The 18,775-nt window shown below is 34.6% G+C and overlaps 1 non-coding gene across 1 annotated transcript; it reads left to right on the top strand.

The window, feature by feature from the left end:
• The first annotated feature begins 410 nt into the window (after positions 1-410).
• On the top strand, positions 411-518 carry LOC130971813 (small nucleolar RNA R71). The gene has a single exon (XR_009083021.1). It is a non-coding gene; the product is annotated as a small nucleolar RNA R71 (small nucleolar RNA).
• Positions 519-18,775: the final 18,257 nt, after the last annotated feature.

Genomic DNA, 18,775 nt, shown 5'->3' on the forward strand with positions numbered 1-18,775 from the left:
TAGGTGTTACCATAGGGTTCTCCCAGGTAATTTACCTCTTCCACTGAAGGGTTCTCAGGATCATAAGCTTCTTCCTCAGATGAAGCATCCTTAGTACTGTTTGGTGCATTTTGCATTCCAGACAGACTTTGAGAAATCAGATTGACTTGTTGAGTCAATATTTTATTCTGAGCCAAAATGGCATTCAGAGTGTCAATTTCAAGAACTCCTTTCTTCTGACTAGTCCCATTGTTCACAGGATTCCTTTCAGAAGTGTACATGAATTGGTTATTTGCAACCATTTCAATCAGTTCTTGAGCCTCAGTAGGCGTCTTCTTCAGATGAAGAGATCCTCCAGCAGAGCTATCCAAAGACATCTTGGATAGTTCAGAGAGACCATCATAGAAAATACCTATGATGCTCCATTCAGAAAGCATGTCTGAAGGACATCTTCTGATTAATTGTTTGTATCTTTCCCAAGCTTCATAGAGGGATTCTCCATCCTTCTGTCTGAAGGTTTGGACTTCCACTCTAAGCTTACTCCATCTTTGTGGTGGAAAGAACTTTGCCAAGAAGGCATTGACTAGCTTTTCCCAAGAGTCCAGGCTTTCTTTAGGTTGAGAATCCAACCATATTCTAGCTCTGTCTCTTACAGCGAAAGGGAATAGCATCAGTCTATAGACCTCAGGGTTAACCCCATTAGTCTTGACTGTGTCACAGATTTGCAAGAATTCAGCTAAAAACTGATGAGGATCTTCCATTGGAAGTCCATGGAACTTGCAATTCTGTTGCATTAGAGAAACTAATTGAGGCTTAAGCTCAAAGTTGTTTGCTCCAATGGCAGGGATAGAGATGCTTCTCCCATAGAAATCAGGAGTAGGTGCAGTGAAGTCACCCAGCACCTTCCTTGCATTGTTGGCATTATTGTTGTTTTCGACTGCCATGTGTTCTTCTTCCTTGAAGAATTCGGTCAGGTCCTCTAAAGAGAGTTGTGCCTTGGCTTCTCTTAGCTTTCGCTTCAAGGTTCTCTCAGGTTCAGGGTCAGCTTCAACAAGAATGCCTTTGTCTCTGCTCCTGCTCATATGAAAGAGAAGAGAAAAAGAAAATGTGAAATCCTCTATGTCACAGTATAGAGATTCCTTGAAATGTCAGAGGAAAAGAGAAATAGAAAGAAGAAGGAGAAGAAGAATTCGAACTTTAGTTAGATAAGGTTCGAATTGTGCATTCAGAAGGAGTGGTACTCCATAAATAGAAGGATGTGGGAAGGAGGGAAGAGAATTTTCGAAAATTCATTTAAAAGATTTTGAAAACATTTTGAAAATTTGATTGATAATTTTCGAAAATTAAAAGTGAAAAAGAAATCAAGTGATTTTTGAAAAAGATTTTAAAATTAGAAATTAAAAAGATTTGATTGAAAACTATTTTGAAAAAGATGTGGTTAAAAAGATTTAATTGAAAAGTTATGGTTTTAAAAAGATGTGATTGAGAAGATATGATTTGAAAACAATTTTAAAAGATATGATTTGAAAACAATTTGAAAAGATATGATTTTAAAAATTAATGACTTGCCTAACAAGAAAAGATATGATTCAAACATAAAACCTTCCTCAACAGAAAAGGCAACAATTTTGAGATGTTCAATCAAATCATTAATTGTTAGTAAGTATCTTTTAAAAAGGAAAGAAATTGATTTTGAAAACATTTGATTGAAAAGATTTGATTTGAAAAAGATTTGATTTTGAAAAACTAAAAAAATTGATTTGAAAACAAAATCTTCCCCCTAGCACCATCCTGGCGTTAAACGCCCAGAATGGTATACATTCTGGCGTTTAACGCCCAAAATGCTACCTCTTTGGGCGTTAAACGCCCAACCAGGTGCCCTGGCTGGCGTTTAAACGCCAGTCTGCCTTCTTCACTGGGCATTTTTGAATGCTCAGCTTTTTCTGTGTAATTCCTCTGCAGTATGTTCTGAATCTTCAATTCTTTGTATCATTGACTTGAAAAGACACAAATTAAAAATATTTTTAGATTTTTTTTTTTATAATCAAAATGCAACAAGAATCAATTAACAATGCATGCAAGACACCAAACTTAGCAGTTTGTGTGCCACTGACACTATATGAGACACACAAAATACTTCAAGTCAATAGAATTCAAATATCAAAACAAAGAAATATATGCATGGATTCGAAAATTATAACAAAAACATGCATTTGACACCAAACTTAGGATGAGACACTAAACTTAAGCAAGAAACATCAAATATTTTTGGTCTTTTTATGATTTTGTAATTTTTTTTTTTGTGTTTTTCGAAAATTAAATGGGAAAAGGTATCAAAATTCTTAATGAGAATTCCAGGAATCAGTGCAGTGCTAGTCTAAGACTCCGGTTCAGGAATTAGACATGGCTTCACAGCCAGCCAAGCTTTCAAAGAAAGCTTCGGTCCAAAACACTAGACATGGCCAGAGGCCAGCCAAGCCTTAGCAAATCACTGCTCCAAAAGCAAGATTGATAAGAAATCAACAAGTTCTTGTGGTGATAAGTTGAAACCTCGGTCCAATGAGATTAGACATGGCTTCTCAGCCAGCCAGATTTCAACAAATCATCATGAAACTCTAGAATTCATCTTCAAGAATTTCGAAAAAAAAATAATACCTAATCTAAGCAACAAGATGAACCGTCAGTTGTCCAGCCTAAACAATCCCGGGCAATAACACCAAAAACTTGATGTTGTTGCCGGATCTTGGCACTGATGTTACCAAAAGCTTGCTCAAAACTTGAACAATCCCCGGCAACGGCGCCAAAAACTTGGTGCGCGAAATTGTGAACAATACTTTTTCACAACTCAAATAATCCCCGGTAATGGCTCCAAGAACTTGGTGGCTCAATACCGTGGCATTACACAACTTCGCACAACTAACCAGCAAGTGCACTGGGTCGTCCAAGTAATAAACCTTACGTGAGTAAGGGTCGATCCCACGGAGATTGTTAGCATTGAAGCAAGCTATGGTCATCTTGTAAATCTTAGTCAGGCAAACTCAAATGTATATGATGATGAACGAAAATAACATAGAAGATAAAGATAGTGATACTTATGTATATCATTGGTGTAAGAGCTTCAGACAAGCGTATGAAGATGCCTTCCCTTCCGTCTCTCTGCTTTCCTACTGCCTTCATCCAATCCTTTCTTACTCCTTTCCATGGCAAGCTCGTATAGGGTTTCACTGTTGTCAGCAGCTACCTCCCATCCGCGCAGTGAAAGCTAATGCACGCACTCTGTCACAGTGCTGCCAATCACCGGTTTGGTTCCCTCCCCTACCGGAATAGAATCACTCTTTTGCGTCTGTCACTAACGCCCAGTAGGTTACAGGTTTGAAGCACGTCACAGTCATTCAATCATTGAATCCTACTCAGAATACCACAGACAAGGTTAGACCTTCCGGATTCTCTTGAATGCTGCCATCAGTTCTTGCCTATACCACGAAGACTCTGATCTCACGGAATGGCTGGCTCGTTTGTCAGGCGAGCACTCGGTTGTCAGGCGATCAACCATGCATCGTGCAATCAGAAATCCAAGAGATATTCACTAAGCCTCAAATGCTTGTAGAACAAGAGTGGTTGTCAGTCACCTTGTTCATAGGTGAGAATGATGATGAGTGTCAATCATCACCTTCATCAAGTTGAAGAACAAGTGATATCTTGGTAAAAGAACAAGCGGAATTGAATAGAAGAACTATAGTAATTGCATTAATACTCGAGGTACAGCAGAGCTCCACACCTTAATCTATGGTGTGTAGAAACTCCACCGTTGAAAATACATAAGAACAAGGTCTAGGCATGGCCGTGAGGCCAGCCTCCCCAAAGTGATCAAAGGATCTAAAATAATCCCCCGATGATAAATACAATAGTAAAAGGTCCTACTTATAGAAAACTAGTAGCCTAAGGTGTACAGAAATGAGTAAATGACATAAAAATCCTCTTCCGGGCCCACTTGGTGTGTGCTTGGGCTGAGCAATGAAGCAAATTTCGTGTAGAGACTCTTCTTGGAGTTAAACGCCAGCTTTGGTGCCAGTTTGGGCGTTTAACTCCCATTTGGGTGCCAGTTCCAGCGTTTAACGCTGGGATTTCTTGAGGTGACTTTGAACGCCGGTTTGGGCCATCAAATCTTGGGCAAAGTATGGACTATCATATATTGCTGGAAAGCCCAGGATGTCTACTTTCCAACGCCGTTGAGAGCGCGCCAATTGGGCTTCTGTAGCTCCAGAAAATCCGCTTCGATTGCAGAGAGGTTAGAATCCAACAGCATCTGCAGTCCTTTTTGGTCTCTGGATCAGATTTTTGCTCAGGTCCCTCAATTTCAGCCAGAAAATACCTGAAATCACAGAAAAACACACAAACTCATAGTAAAGTCCAGAAAAGTGAATTTTAACTAAAAACTAATAAAAATATACTAAAAACTAACTAGATCATATCAAAAACATACTAAAAACAATGCCAAAAAGCATACAAATCATCCGCTCATCAGTCATTCTGCTAAAAATTTTCTAAGTTAAAAGCTGCAGAATTCACAGATTTAAACCCCAATCTTCCAATGGACATAACTTCCTCATTTTAAATCGTTTCTCACCCGTTCTTTGAACGGCATGGACATCCCAGATCCAATTTCATTTCTAAACAGATTTGGTACAAAACGGAGATCCGTAGTCCAAGTTATGTCCCGCCAAAGTGTGCCCAAAAACCATATTTTCATACGAAACCACAAAGTGCCATTTTCAAAACAAGCCATTTCCAACTCTTTTCAAAACCAATCAAAACATGCCAAGTTCATCCCTTTTCTTTGAAATCAATCAAAATATATCAAATTCAACATCAAGCCTCCTCAACTCACACATTGACACATTACCACAATTTACCAAAATCACTATCTCATCATTTTACCCCACTTCACCCAAGTGGCTCAAACTCAAACACATTGACATATCATATACTATTCCTCATGCCAATTCTCAACAACACCAATTCCAATAAATCATTATTGTACACAATCAACATCATACTCACCATCAACATGGTTCAACCCACAATTCAACCATAACCAATCATCAAGCATATATCACAACATGCATATTTCTCATACATCATACCACCAAGGCATCAATAATCATCATCACATATATGACCACATCATATATCTCAATCATTCAACAACATCAACAATTCAATGCCTATCTTAGGGCCTCTAGCCTAAGTATTTCCTACCACATTACATATTAGATACAGGAAACCGAAACCATACCTTAGCCAATTTTCCCAAGCTCCCCCGGAGCACTTCCAAATCACTTATTCACAAGCTCTCAAGGCCTCAACACCTCCAAGAACAGATTTTTCACCACCAAACCCTTTCCAAGCTTTTCAATATCACCAATCAAGCTCCAATATCCACACATACACAACCTAAGCCACAACCATCATACCCATACACAACATCTCAAAACCCAAACATCATATAACAACAAAATTACACTAGGATTGAGAATCTTACCACACCCAAGGTCCAAGGAGACAAGATTAACCTTCTCCTTCAAGAGAGTTGGGTCCTATAACATCAAAGAACCCAAAATCTCAACATTTTACCCATGAAACTCGAAAATAAGGGCTGGAATTTCGAACAGAAACACGTAGCTTACCTCAAGATTAATTGTATGGGTTTTGTAGAGCTCTCCGCGGTGAACGCGTGGCCGCAAACGGAGCAACAATCGGAGCTCTAGATCAAAAGTTATGGTGATTTGAAGATCAACCAAGGGAGAGAACTTGAGAGAGTGTTCTTCCTTCCTTTCTCTCTAATTTCAGCGTGTTTGAGTGTGTTGTGAGGAGAGAGAGTGCTGAAAACTAGGGTTTTGGTTTAGTTGTGTTAGGCCAAGGGCCCACTTTGGGTCCGTTTGGCCCGGTTTGGCCCGTTCGGTCCAATCTTGGTCCGAATTCTATAAAATTGGTACCAAAATTCTCGTCTCAGTCTCCTCTATCACATTTAGCCATAAAAATCACATTTTAGGCTTTCTAGAATAAATTCTCATTTATGGGTTAATTAGCCGTTAATTAACCAGGTTTTACATCTTGAGATCCATCTGAAGAGCAAACCAATGTTCGAACCATCCATGTGAAATGTCATCTCTATCTGAATTCTAACAGTCTCTCTTAACACTAAGAGAAACAAAAAAAATTCATTTTTTTTGTAATTAATCTAATACAATTTCTTTTGCAGTAAGAGGAAAAACCGTTAATCTCTTCTCTAGTGCTGAGAAGACGATTAGCAACATCACAAAACTGGATGGTGGTGCATGCAGATAGGAATGATACCAATAGGTAAAACACTGAACCCCCGTTGATCCTTACTCTGTATGTCTATAAGAAAATGAACATACAGTAACACTCAATTAGTACATGACATAGGAACATACTACCCTAAATTGGTAAAATATCTAGTTCCATTATCCCATATTTAGTAAAAAAGTTTTCAAATCATACAACCTTAATTAGGTTTCATAGGTCACAGTTTTAACCCCTTTTAACCAATAATAAAGCCGTGAAAACTTAATAGGTTATACATTCTTAGAGATCTCTTTTTATCAGTTAGAAAACTTCAAAAATTTTGTTTTAACACATTAAACTCATTATTAAATGGCCAAACTCTGTTTTGAGCTCAATATAAAAAGGTAACTTCATAAAGAAATTGACAAACAGTTTATTTTAAGTACTTAAAAATAAAGATTCGTCAAAAGGATAGATGATATTTAACCCAATTGAACAAAAAAGATTTCTTAATAATTTCATTTTTTGAATAATTTTTATATAACTTTTTATGTAGTTGTGTTAAAAATAATTTTTTTCAAATCAAATAACAGATATATTAGTATAAGATTCATGAAATAACTGTACTCATTAATAATTTATCATGTACCAAAAGTGTTATTAGTTTTTTTATCTAATTAATTATAATTATTGTTTAGTTAACCATTTTTTATATGTCATATTTTATTAAGCTTGGCTTGGGTTGAAGTAACTTATATCGTTGGTTGACTCTAAATCTTTCCATTCAAATTTTTTTACCACTCAATTCAGTTACCAAAGACACTGGAATTAATTATGGTATCTACAATTTGTATTTGGCTTCAAAATAATCATCCGACGATCACATTCCATAAATGATGTTTATAGTCTATATGTTACTGCCATAGCCATTTTTTGTTTTTTTTGCTCTTATAAAGCTTAAATATATCAGTGAAAAATGACTATTTACTTTAGACAGTACGGATCCATTTCTTAGAATACAAATAATCAAATTCTCGCTAACCTATGATAGTGCTATTATATGCTTTCAAAAGGTTTATGGCAACCCAAGAACATTAGATCAAAGGAAAAGAAGAAATTCTGAGGTTTCGACTATATGACGAGCAGGTAATAAAATACATGTAATATTATGTCTTGTATGTTAAATAGCTTATGAGGGAAAATATTTAATTTTAGATGTAATATGAAATATAGGGAGACAGAGCTCTGCCACCACGTTTTGTAGCAATTTATAGCCACCAATTAGGGTCTTCATGGTACGTAATTGATGAGTGAGATAATTGTCTGGTGTTGAATCTAGAAAGTAAAACTAAACAGAAGATCATAACTAAGGGTTCAATTGAGCTGATTAGAGATTTCTATTTTGTTGGAAGAGCGACTACTATACAATTTACCTATGCGAGTTTCGGGATATTTTGATGTTCATTGTGCAATTAAATGAATCAACCTTTTAAAATTGATCTGGATAAAAACTTTTAAGTGAGGGACCGATTGGACCAAAATACATTGCATAATGTAGAAAGAGCATTTCATCTAAAGTACGACAGCAACAATGATGCCTCATCACCTGATGTTATGGTACTATCCAAGTCCGAACCATCTGAGCTTTAGGACTCGTCAGATGAAAATGAAGATTTAAAAATGGGTGGTAAAAGTCCTAATAATCTAAAAATTATGTGGGATCAAAGCTATTCATAAATTGAGTTTCGCAAACAAAGTTCTGAAAGAGAAGAAATACCTGACAGCAGATAATGTGACACTTAATTTTTGTTTTTACCCATAAATTTTATTTTTGGATAACATTGAACTACATTTTAGAATGGAGACTAACAATTTAAAGTATCCACAAGTAGATACATTCCATATGCTTACTATAGGAAGACCTTGATATGTGCTGACTTGACTGGAAGTATATTGACAAGTTGATTCTAAATAATTCATCTCAATTTTATGCAAACACGTCAAATTTTGGTTATTCATTTATGATAGATAACCTTAAAAAATTCTCCATAAACACTAACAATGGTTCATTTGTTGTAGTACCTGGGTGTTAATTTTGCTGCACATCTTATTCTATCTGGACATTGTCCGATTTGGCAGATCGTTGGTCTACCTTCTAGCAGAGGCAACGTCCTTTTTTCATCTACTCAAGAGTGAAGGGAGAAATACAGAGTAGAAGTTCGGGGTTGAATGAACTGAATGTTGTAAAATGTATAAGTTGAAGTATTATCCTGAAATTGGATTTCCTGTGTAACCGCTAGATAGATCTGATAATTGAAAGATTTTAAAGCGTGTGGGTGATTGGGATCTTAAGCTGTACCTTGACCTATGAAGCACGGATTCTCTTATGGTGCTGGCGTATCCATGTTAGACGCGAATCCGACGCCGACACTCGGTGGATACTTCAAACGAGGGTATCGGCGACGTGTCTTTTTGCGGTGCAGAATTTTGGTAGAGTGGTCACGAATCCAAACGAGTCCGACTCGAATTTTGGTGGAGCGGTCACGAATTTGAACGAGTCCGAGTGAGGTTTTGTATTTATCTTTAGATGAACCAAACATAGAAGCTGTGGTGTTTACAGATGATGGATTTGGAGGAGAAGAAATTGATACCTTTTCTGTTAGCGAGATGGCAAGAGTAAACTAAAATTTTTTATTTTTTTAATAATTGCATAATTTTAAGACTTTTTTATGCAATTATATTTACTCTTATATTTACAATATGATATTTTATTAATTTAATATATTATTTAAATTTTAATTCACAACGTATCTTAAACGTGTCGTATCCAATTTTTTATAAAAAGAACGTGTCGGCGTATCTGTGTCATGTCGTGTCCGTATCGCGTGTCGTATCCAATTATTCATATTTTATCATGTTATCTATAACTATGTGAGAACTCCTATTTTGAATATGACCAACAATGGCAACTAACCACTGGTCTCTACATGAACTCTATATTATAATGAGTAAACTAAATGTATATCTTAGCATATACATTGTGTATATCTTACTCATTATATTATAGAGTTCATGTAAAGACCAGTTGTTAGTTGTCATTATTGGTCATATTTAAAATAAGGATTCTCATATAGTTATGGATAACGAGAAAAAATATGAACAATATATTTCATGACATAGTTTAAAATATGATCAAAGTAAATTTTAAGATCCCAATCACCTGCACACTTTAAAATCTTTCAATTATCAGATCTATCTGACGGGTCCGCAGGAAATCCAACTTTAGGATAATATTGTCCTTTGACTTTAACTTATACATTGGACAACATTTGGTCCATTCAACTCCGAACTTTCACTCTATATTTCTTCCTTCACTCCTGAGTAGATAAAAAATATGTTGTGGCCTCTGCTAAAAGGTGGACCAACGATTTGTCAAATTGAACAATGTCCAGATGGAATAAGATGTGCAGCAAAATTAACACCCAGGTACTGCAACAAATGAACCATTGTTGGTGTAGGAAGAATTTGTTAAGGTTATCTATCATAAATGTATAACCTGAATTTGACATGTTTGCATAAAATTGAGATGAATTATTTAGAATCAATTTACCAATCTACTTCCAGTCAGGTCAGCACGTGTCTGGGTCTTCTTATAGTAAGCATATGTAGTGTATCTGCTTCTGAATATTTTAAATTGTTAGTCTCTATTCTAAAATGTAGTTCAATCTTATCCAGAAATAAAATTTATGGGTAAATACAAAAATTAAGTGTCACATTACCCATTGTCAAGTATTTCTTCTCTTTCAAAACTTTGTTTGTTCAACTCAACTAATGAATAGCTTTGATCAAACATAATTTTTGGATTATTAAGGCTATTACCTTCCATTGTTGAATCTTTATCCTCATATGACGAGCCTTAAGTTCACATGGTTCAGACTCGGATAGTACCACAACATCAGGTGATAAGGTGTCACTGTTGCTGCTGTACTTTAGATGAAATGCTCTTTTTATATTGTGCAGTGTATTTTGGTCCAATCAGTCCCCCACATAAAATTTATCCGGAACAATTTTAATAGGTTGGTTCATTTTATTGCACAATAAAATGAAAATTATCCCAAAACCCGCATAGGTAAACTGTATAGTAGTCCCTCTCCTAACAAAATAAAAATCTCTAATCAGCTCAATTGAACCCTTAGTTATGACCTTCTGTTTAGTTTTACTTTCTAGATCCAACACCAAGCAATAATCTCACTCATCAATTATGTAGCATGAAGACCCTAATTGGTGGCCATAAATTGCTACAAAACGTGGTGGCAGTGCTCTGTCTCCCTATATTACATGTTACATTTAAAATTAAATGTTGTCCCTCACAAGCTATTTAAGATACAAGACATAATATTACATGTATTTATTTACCTGCCCGTTGTATCGTCGAAACCTCAGTGTCCCTTCTTTTTCTTTGATCCAGTGTTCTTGGGTTGTCATAAATCTCCTGAGAGCATATAACAGTACCATCATAAGTTAGCAAGACTTCGATTATTTGTATTTTAAGAAATAGACATGTATTGCCTAAAGTAAATAGTCATTTTTCACTGATATATATAAGCTTTATAAGAGCAAAAAAAAAAAAAAAGACTGGCTATGATAGTAACATATAGACTACAAACATAATTTACGGAATGTGATCGTCGGATTATTATTTTTAAGTTAAATACAAATTGTAGATACCATAATTAGTTTTAGTGCCTTTGGTAAATGAATAAAGTGGTAAAGAAATTTGAATTGAAACATTTAGAGTCAATCAATAACATAAGTTACTTTAATCCCAAGCCAGGCTGAATAAAATATGACATATAAAAAATGGTTAACTACACAATAATTATAATTAATCAGATAAAAAAAATTAACACTTTTGGTACATGATAAATTATTAATAAGTACAGTTATTTCATGAATCTTATGCTAATATATCTGTTATTTGATTCGAAAAAAATTATTTTTAACACAACTACCTAAAAAGTTATATAAAAACTACTCAAAAAATGAAATTATTAAAAAAATCTTTTTTGTTCAATTGGGTTAAATATCATCTATCCTTTTGATGAATCTTTATTTTTAAGTACTTCAAATAAATTGTTTGTCAATTTCTTTATGAAGTTGGCTTTTTATACTGAACTCAAAACAGAGTTTGGCCATTTAATAATGAGTTGAATGCGTTAAAACAAATTTTTTAAAATTTTTTGACTGATAAAAAGAGGTCTCTAAGGATGCATAACCTATTAAGTTTTCAAGGTTTTATTATTGCTTAGAAGGGGTTAAAACTGTGACCTATAAAAGCTAATTAAGTTTGTATGATTTGAAGACTTTTTTACTAAATATGGAATAAGGCGACTAACAATTTTACCAATCTATAATAGTATGTTCCTATGTCATGTACTAATTGAGTGTTACTGTATGTTCATTTTTTTATAGATATGCGGAGTAAGGATTAACGAGGGTTCAGTTTTTTACCTGTTGGCATCATTCCTATCTGCATGCATCGCCATTCAATTTTGTCATGTTGCTAATCGTCTTTTCAGCACCGGAGAAGAGATCAACGATTTTTCCTCTTACTGCAAAGAAATTATATTAGAATAATTAAAACATTTTTTAGTTTCTCTTTGTGTTAAGAGAGACTATTAGAATTCAGATAGAGATGACATTTCACATAGATGGTTCAAACCTTGGTTTGCTCTTCAGATGGATCTTAGGAAAGATGTTGCTGGCGCAAACTCTTATTCTGTACCTCTACTGAAACTCCTTTCTATCTTCTCTTTGCTTTGCTTACTTTCCTTTTAATTAGTTAATCAGTAAATAAAGAGATGCCTAAATGATTATTATATGTGTGGGAGAGTTACAATCTTTCTTTCTCCCGGACCCTAAATGACAATTAAAAAGAAAATTGAATAGCCATTATTCGAGCATATGGATATAGATAGCCCATATATATTTGTTCCTTTACATATATATCTTTTTGGTTTTTTTAGGCCCACCTTTGGGTAGAAATTAATTCTTTAATAGTTTATTTGCCAAATAATTTTAACTCTTCTTTAAGCATAATGAATAACATCAGTGGCAGTCATGGAGAATGAATGAGAGGCGTCGTTTTTCTTTTTTTCAGATTCAGCCGGTCGGGTTGTGAGTTCCGTCACTTGGGAACTGGTAATGGGATCTGAAGTTGTCCAATATAAAAAAAACGTTATGTATGGATTTTGAGCAAATAAAAGAAGTGTCATATTATATGGCGCAATGAAAGGATAAAGGCATTAAAGTAAATAAAACCATTCTCCTCCCTTATCAGATCTCTCTCCATCCATCTCTTCACTTAACGGTACCCAATGTGTGCACCGTCACCGGAGCTAACACATAAAGTTTGCTTGCGATGCAAACAGAGGAAGCGTCGGTAGTGACTTCTCTTTAATTTGCGAAAATCAAAGCTCGATCCGTATACTGTTACTCAGCATAGATGACTGTCGTTAGCGGTATTGTAGAGGCAATTTTTTTTTACAGAGTTGGCATAGTTACACAATTTGTTGGCCGAATACATCATGACATTATAATGATAATTTGGTGTTGTAGATTTAAACTTTAATGAATTTTATTTTTATTAAATTTTGCATTCTAATTAATATTTTATAAAATAAGAAAAAACTATATATATGCATAGTATAAATATTTTGACAGCACATTTCAAATTGCGGGTGTTCACAACTCTCACAAAAGAAAAAATTGTTTTAAGTATATGATATTCGCATTAGTTTAAAATCCCCCACAACCTGAATCAAAATCGCCGCAACACAGGACCGTTGGATGTCTTTGGAAACCAATGCAATTTAGTTGAAACTGCCACGAATAGCGAAGGGAAAAAAATCACCGCTATTCGAAGTTCAAAATAGCGTTAGTACCAAAAAAACTCTTGTAATTTATTGCAAGACACCTAATTGCGTCATTTTATTAAACTGTTGTTACACAATTTGTGGGGTTTAAAAATCGCCGCAAATAAGAAAAAAAAACCCCCGCAAATTAACGTGTTTTTTATAGTGTTAGTTGGAATACTATAACAAGACTGAAATTAGAAGATGGACTAAATTTTAAGGATCTAGGAGCTCAGAATTTGGCGCTATTAGCAAAATAATATTGAAAAGTTGTCTCTCGACCACAATCGTTCCTATCTAGACTCCTCAAAGATAAATATTTTCGATACAATTTTATAATGAATGCAGAGATCGGAGCAGTACTTTCGTAGGAGTGGCGTAGCATATTGGAAGGGAGTAAGGTTATTGAAAAGGGATTGATTTGGCGAGTTGGTGATGTGTCCAGTATTCGAATCTTCAATGATCCTTAGCTTGCTCCTCCATATCCTTGTGTTGTCCCTCTATCTGAAGCTTCCAATCTACAAAATCAACTACTATTAATGGTCAAGAACTTAATACTTTCTAATGGTCTGTTTAATCAAACTCTAATTAGAACTATTTTTTCTGAGGGTACTAGTCAGCGTGTGTTAGCAACAACAATTAGGGGTTAAAAAAGATAAAATTTATTGAGCCATTAATAAAAGTGGTTTGTATGAAGTGAGTACTGGGTACCATGTGACTTATGGGTTATCGCATCCTCCTATTGAATTTTGCCCAGAGATTATGAGACAACAAAACTTGTGGCGAGAACTGTGGAAGCTGAAAATCTCAGCGAAGATTAAGATTTTTCTCTGGAAGGGCTTCTATGAAAAGCTTCCACTGCTGCAAAAGTTTCGTCATCGCATCCATCGATTCAACCCACCTACCGAATATGCTTACAATTCCCAAAAACAATCAATCATTGTATCTTCCATTGTGAGAAATCAATGGAGATTTGGTCAAAATGGGTTTACCGACTGTTAGAAGGGGCACTAAAGACTCTGATTTCTATATTGAGTGGAACTTGAAAATGGGTCTTACGTACCCAACCCAATAACTCGTCTCAAAGGATGATGATGGTGGTTTTGAGCTGGTCCTTATAGAAGGCTAGGAACAGGTTCATCTTTGATAATGTATCAACTAGTGTGGAAGAGATAATGACGTCAACTTTGAAGCTGCAGAAGGAATTTCAACAAATCCTCAATTCCTAATTGATGAGCACTTTGCTTTCTTTTATTTCTCTTATTAGATTATTATATGATGTTATTTCTATAGTAGAGTATTGAGAGTCTTCCGTTTCTTTTGCTTGTCCCATATATAGACACCTATATATTTCTTTCATTTCATAAATGGAATTATCTGACTTTAGAAAAAAAAAACAATTCACAAAAATGTAACATGATTTTGTTCTTGTCTTTTCCCCTCAGATTGCTAGCAATTATTAGCAGTTCATATTTTTTTTCCCACAGTATTCTTTAACTCAATAAATTAAGGACTAATCCGTTGTGTATTTAAATTCTATTTAAGAATTTATCACTGACTAATAGATTACTGCATGCACAAGGCTAGATTCGAACCCCAACTTATTTAAGTGGACGAATGAGTTGATTACTCGACCAACCCAAATTGATTAGCATTTCATATTTTTATTGACCCAACCTTGTAATGGGATTTCACACTGTGGGTGCCCAACCATCGTCTTTTTGGTGTGATCCACCCAAAAAAATAATTCGAGCTTTTTTCTTTTTCATACACGACCCACATGATATAGACATTCTTTTTGTGAGTATATTTACGAATTTATCCTGCGATAACCAACAACATTTACCGCACATCAAGTACACTAAGAATCCACAATTAGCTCGTCATATGTCATGTGTTTATAGGTAAGTCAAACCTTTGCCATCTTTAGTCACTAGAGACCTTTTTCATTAATTTTTGTCATGCTAATTTAGATCATTATCAGTTTGGATAAATAACTTAATCAAGCTCTTTTAAAAAAGGACTTAAAACATAAGAACTTATATTAAAAATAGTTTATAAATAAATTATCTTGTATTTTGTTTTTTAATCCTAAAAGTACTTATTTTAAAAGAATAATAAAAATATTTTATTATAAGAGAAGTCACTTTTTTAATTTTTTTTTTGTAGGTATATAAATAATTTTTTAAAAAATTATAAATTAATTTTAAAAATTACATCAAATATTAATATTATAATTTTTTATAAGTTAAAAATTAAAAAAAATTACTTATGTACCAATCCTAGAAACAACATCTAACCTACATTTTCTAAAGATTTTTTGCGTCTTATTTATTTAAATTCATTATAAAGAAACTGATTTTTTTTTTGTGACTGAAATAAATTAAACAAAGAAAAACAAAACAAATAAAACAAGGAACTGCTTAAATAGAAGGGCAGTCCCGTCTAAGACTACTCTTAAACTCTTCCCAAGGTGAAAGAAGCTCCACATGCGAAAGTTGTAACTTCATCGCCATCTTTGCCATAGTATCTGCCACCGTGTTTGCATCTCTCATAATCAAACGAAAGTCAACACGCCAATTCCAATGTATGATATCTCTTATTTTGAGCACCAATGGATCAATAAACCCAAAACCATCTTGAGTAACAAGATTAAATGCTTCCACACAATCCGTCTCACAAATAACATCTCGTTGACCCACATCCCAAGCTAAGAGATATCCTCTCCAAATAGCAAACAATTCTCCTTGAAGAATACTATTACTCTCAATCATTCCCAAACACCCCCTTTGCCAACTCCCATTACAATCTCTAATAACACAAGCAAAACCAACACTATCACCCGAACCAAAATAACTAGCATCACAATTAATCTTAAAAGTACCAATGGATGGGGGATTCCAAAAACCATTTAGAGTAGAGGGAAGGGACATACGTTGTAATTCAAAAATATTCATAAACTCCTTTTCTGAAGTTAATGCCAGACAAATCACTTTTTCCGGAGGCCAAGTTTCATGGAGATTAAATTTGTCATTATTCCTTGCTCGCCATATCCACCAAAGTCCCGAAAAGAACTTGAACGGATGCTCTCTGCTATGATACAAGAACCAGTTCTTCAAATTCAAAGGATGACAAGAAATATCCAACCTATGCCAGACAAGCTGTGCTTTTGGACAATCCCGAATACAATGTAAAACCGATTCCTGGCTAGAAAGACATCTTGGACACCTATCCGATGACGACATCCCTCTTCTAAAGCGAAAACTTGCAGTAGGAAGAGCCTCCTTAAGACACAACCAAGCCAAAAACTTATGCTTTTCCGGAACAAGCTGACGCCAAAGCCAAAGCCAATTCTCCCGCTCCTCCCAACCAAATAGTTGCTTACACAACCACAAGTAACCATTGCGTGAGTTATAGACTTTGGTAGCAGACCCACTCCAATACCAACCCACTTCCGGACCTGCTTGTTCATCTGGATTGTAAGAGAGAATATTACCTTTCAGATTTTGAGATAAAGGAGAATAAAGAGTATCCAAATGTCACCTACCAACCGACCAAATATCTTGTATCCGGAGATTCGAATCAGAAATGTGAACATAATCCATCTCATTAGATAACCGTCCTTCTCTCCTCCAGCTAGAAAACCAAAAATTCTGGTTCAAATCTCCAATACACCAAGCAAACCTATCCTTCAACACTTCCCAAGCCTTGCAAAGACACCTCCAAATGGGAGAGTCCTTGTTCTTAGGATAACTAAAACAGTCATATAGAGATGATCGGTACTTGGCATCCAACAATTGGACCCATAGCTTGTTTGGCTGCTGGAAAAAAGTCCAAACTAGCTTCCCAAGAAGAGCAATATTTACACAATAAGGATCTCTAATCCCCAAACCTCCATATTTTTTTGGAGTAACTAGTACCTTCCAACTAACAAGATTCAATCCTCTTCCATCAACTTGTCCTTTCCAAAGAAAATTTCTCATCATAGACTCCAATTTACTAATGATTTCTTTGGGAAAAATAGAGACCTGCATCTGATACGTATAAAGAAACTGATTTAACATCACTATAAGAATCCTAGATATTTATTGTTCTTAACTGGACCCCGGAACTAGGATTACGGACTTTAAATCAAACTTATTGGACTTCGGACAGTCTCATTTTTTGGATGGGGGCCTCATTGTCACACTCATCATCGCGTACCCACTTTGCCATGGCACAAGGGCCTACTATAAGGTTTGACGTTGATTACCCAGCTTTATTAAAATATCTTAATTGCTGTTCCTAAAATTATCTATTCAATATTTAAAAAAATACACATCTTTTACAAGTTTTTATCATTAAAGATTTTTTAAAAATTTTAATTATGTAACATTTTTTTCTTGTAACAAGAACAAGTCTCACAAAATTTTAAACGTGGGAAGAGGAATGGAAACTACTATATTGTTCATAATATCATACTACTTTAAACAACTTTTTTTCGTAAGTCATACATATTATTATTTAGATATTTTAATATTATATTTATTGATCAATATTTATTTTCAAGGCAGTGTTAAGTACAATAAGTAATACAATATTAATACTATAATTTGGTTATTGTCACTACAAAAAATTCGATATGATTTTTCTGCGGTGGTCAATCGAAACTGCTGTAAGAAAAAACTAGCGATGGTTATTGCGGTGATTTTAGTAGGCACTGTAATTATTTTAGTATTTCGCGGCAATTTGACCGAAATCGCTGCAAAATGAAAATGTTGCGACGGTCAGTGCGGCAGAAGAACACGCGCTGCCGTATTCGTTTCCGTTTAGTGGCGGTTTCATTGAAATTTGTATAATTCTGACTTAGGCATATGATTATCTTCATGTAACTTTGTAGGGGTATCTTATCCACGCTGTCTTTCTAAACGAAACTCTTGTAGTTTCTAGGTATCTTAATCTTTGTTTGGAAAACATATGCCACGTGCGCAATCCACTATCTTAGATCATACTATAAGCTTCCACATAAGGCGAGAAAGAATTGTTTTGATCACAATCCGAAGTTATTTTTTCTTAAATTGATCTGGATGTTTATCCTATTCCTATCCGATATGTATGCAGTTAGACCAGGAGAAACTCAACGGATAGAGCAACAGCAACCATGGACTGTTTTGAACAGGATAATAATAATAATAGCTAAAATGAACTAGAAGGCAACAAAAAATGATTGTCAAATTAAATTATCATAATAATATGACATCCCATATATTATTTTGTTATTTTGATAAATGAGTCAAGCGTGGGGTCAAAGTATTTTTTGTGCATCCAAAAATTTCCATAATTTTCTGTTATAAAGAAAAAATCAACATAGACCATCTGAATGGGTACCACCACCACCTCCCATGATAACATATACAACTTCCCCTATAATAACGCTGACAAATATAAAAGAGGGAAATGCTGAAATAGTACTTGTATATTTAACTTGATGTTTTATATGTTTTAATAATTAATTATTTAATTATTTTAAAAAATATTATATAAACATAAAAAGATAATTATCATATATATTAATTTTAATATTCATTTTAGAA

Source organism: Arachis stenosperma, chromosome 3 (genome assembly GCF_014773155.1).
Source record: "Arachis stenosperma cultivar V10309 chromosome 3, arast.V10309.gnm1.PFL2, whole genome shotgun sequence".
In the NCBI taxonomy this organism is placed as follows: domain Eukaryota; kingdom Viridiplantae; phylum Streptophyta; class Magnoliopsida; order Fabales; family Fabaceae; genus Arachis; species Arachis stenosperma.